Here is a 2,833-nt window from a genome sequence, read left to right as displayed (position 1 = left end):
TGATACAGTTACTCCAAGAAACATAATAATGTAAATAAACTGCAGAGACTCTCTGCTGTGACTCTGGCTTCGTCAGGTGTCCCTGCAAACACAGCTGTCAGCAAAGCACGAGGGAAGACACGATAGAAAACAAAAAACAAATGACCTGTCCTCTATAAGCCACTGAATATAAATTGTGCAATGAAAAAAACCACCAACTGTCCTTAAGGCAAATAGTAATGAAGTAAATGCAAAACAATACACATTTAAATATAAATCCCTGCAGTTGGCTGATTCTTGAAATAAAGGGGTACTCCTATAATTCACCATGTCAAAATGTAACCCTATAACATGTAGTCATTTTCAGCTTGAGGAAAAAGCTGTATAATGGACTACCTATGTTGCAAATGTATTATCTTTTCAATTTACACACGGCATCTATTGCACGTCTGTCCGTCCTGGGAGAGGGATCCCTCCTCTGTTGCTCTCCCTGAGGTTTCTCCCATTTTCCCCTTTAAACTGTGGGTTTTTCTCCGGAAGTTTTTCCTTGTACGATGTGAGGGTCTAAGGACAGAGGGTGTCGTATTGTCATACTGATATTCTGTACAAACTGTGAAGTCCACTGAGACAAATGTAACATTTGTGATATTGGGCTATATAAATAAACATTGATTGATTGATTGATATAATGTATTGTGTGCATGTCTTATGTCAATAAATACTCAAGTGCTTCAATTGGGTATATTTTTCAGGGTTTGTGGATACTGTTCGTGTTTTAATGGGTAACTTGTTAACCTTTAACCTTAGTTAACATTTAAGTTAGTTAGTTAACATTTAAATTATACTTATATGCACAAACAATAATTTCAGAAAAGGTTTTAGAAACAGTTAAAAATGTTCCAGTCAGACACGATAGAAACTATTATGTAGCACTGTGGGAACTGTAGAATCTTATAGCTTTAGGTTTAATACATATTAGATATATTTCGACCTCCTTGCATTCGACCGCTCTTTTTTTCAATCTGTCTCTAACTTTATAGAAGTGCACAACTTAATGGCTCTTTTAAGCTCCAGTTCTCATAAAACAGAACTTTACCTCAGTGTCAAATCTTGTCATAAGCCCAAATAAATATTAACTACATGAGGCATTTTGTTTGGGCTGTGAATACAAAAAATTTTGCCGTTGGAAAACCCATGCTTGACACCTTGGCAGGACATCATTAGCATGCGTCACAGTTTACAGCTTTCGGTGTCAGCAGTGACATCAGCACTGCAAGACAAGACACAGGGGAATAGAGCTGACCGGTGGGGGAAGTGTTGATTGGCATAACTGGGCAGGGAGCATTATGACTAAGCTCATTTATAGAATACACCCAGAGCTGTAAAATATGCCACGTAAGCCTAATGTAACAAACCCCACCAGTTAAGAGTGAAAAATCATTTTGCAACTTATAATTCTGTGTGTAGAGATCAAGCTGTGTGTACTAGGGGGGCCTATATTTAACCTACTTCAATCTGACTAAACACTATAAAATAGAGCACTTTACTTTCTGTCTCTTGCTTGGTCGACAAACAAAAGTAGACTAAACTCTGCTCAAAGATGTCAGTTCTTGAGTTCTCGCAATCCCATCCTGTTATCTCCCTGTAAACAATTTAGTTTCAGCTCTTCTCTTTCCACTGATTACACTCCAAGAGTTGTTACCTCAGACTTTAAGACACAGCAAAGTCAGCACATAAACTCAATGGAAGTAAATTACAACTGCTCAGACACAATTGCGCCATTAGTGAATGTTTAGACGATCCCATGGGGCAACAAAACCACACACATCGTCGCTCACACAAGCACAACAGTCCCACACACACTCGCCTTGTTTATCCTTCCATGCAGAACCAGACATGGTGCCTAGCAAGCCCTTGATCAAACACGAGTAGACCCCTCCCTCTCATGAGCACTGACCTAGCGATGAACCATTCATTATCGGCTACTCAATGCAAGTGGTAGGTTGAGGAGCGCAGCCTTGAAAGATGCATATGCTGATCCCATTGGTCAATGGCAAAGAGTTAGGAGAAATCTTCAAATCCAGGATATAAAATAACCAGATTGGGGTGGGTGCAAAGATGTTTTTCCACCCAGAAATTAGATTTTGGTTGCCTCACTTATTAGGCAAATCTGAGTTATTTTCAGGATTAAGCGATGGGTATCGTGGTCACTTGGCAGCTTTGTTAAACTTTAAGTCACCCTCTCACTACGCCCACCAGCCTCCCACCCTCCGGCCCCTCCACCTCTCCCTGGGGTTGGTGGGGTCTTATCTCCAGTGGATGTGGGCTCCTCTGGCTTCACACAAAGCCTCATGTTGACATTCCAGAGGACCGAGCCTTGTACAAACACACCAGGCCCCACCAGATGGCTCGGCGAGGGAGGACAGGGCAAGGACCAAGGACGCAGAGGAGGACAAGGAAGGACAGGAATAAACAGCAGGATCAGAAAATGGCTTTTTCCACCAAAATGTCAGGCTACCATTAATCAGTCTGTCACTGGGGCAGATGTCCTTCTATCTTCTGAGAAACTTTTCTTTTGCTAACTCTGATACTTGGATGTCACGGTCAATTCAATACATACACTGGAGTAAAAGTGTTGTTCTCATGTCCTCCAGCTACTGCCCCGTCTACATAGAGTCAAGCAAAGCTAATATTTGAGGGTCACTGGGTTAATCTTGAGGGCATTAGGAAACCATGGAGTAAAAACCCCTCAAAATGAAAACTCATTTAGGGCTTTAGCTGAGCGTAGGGGGTCATGTTTATCAGACGAGGGCAAGAAAGTGTCAAGGCTCCATGAGTCCTTGGGGCATTTGTG

This window comes from Notothenia coriiceps, unplaced genomic scaffold (genome assembly GCF_000735185.1).
Source record: "Notothenia coriiceps isolate Sejong01 unplaced genomic scaffold, NC01 NC01_scaffold00034877, whole genome shotgun sequence".
NCBI lineage: Eukaryota > Metazoa > Chordata > Actinopteri > Perciformes > Nototheniidae > Notothenia > Notothenia coriiceps.
Note: the sequence above shows the minus strand (reverse complement) of the source record.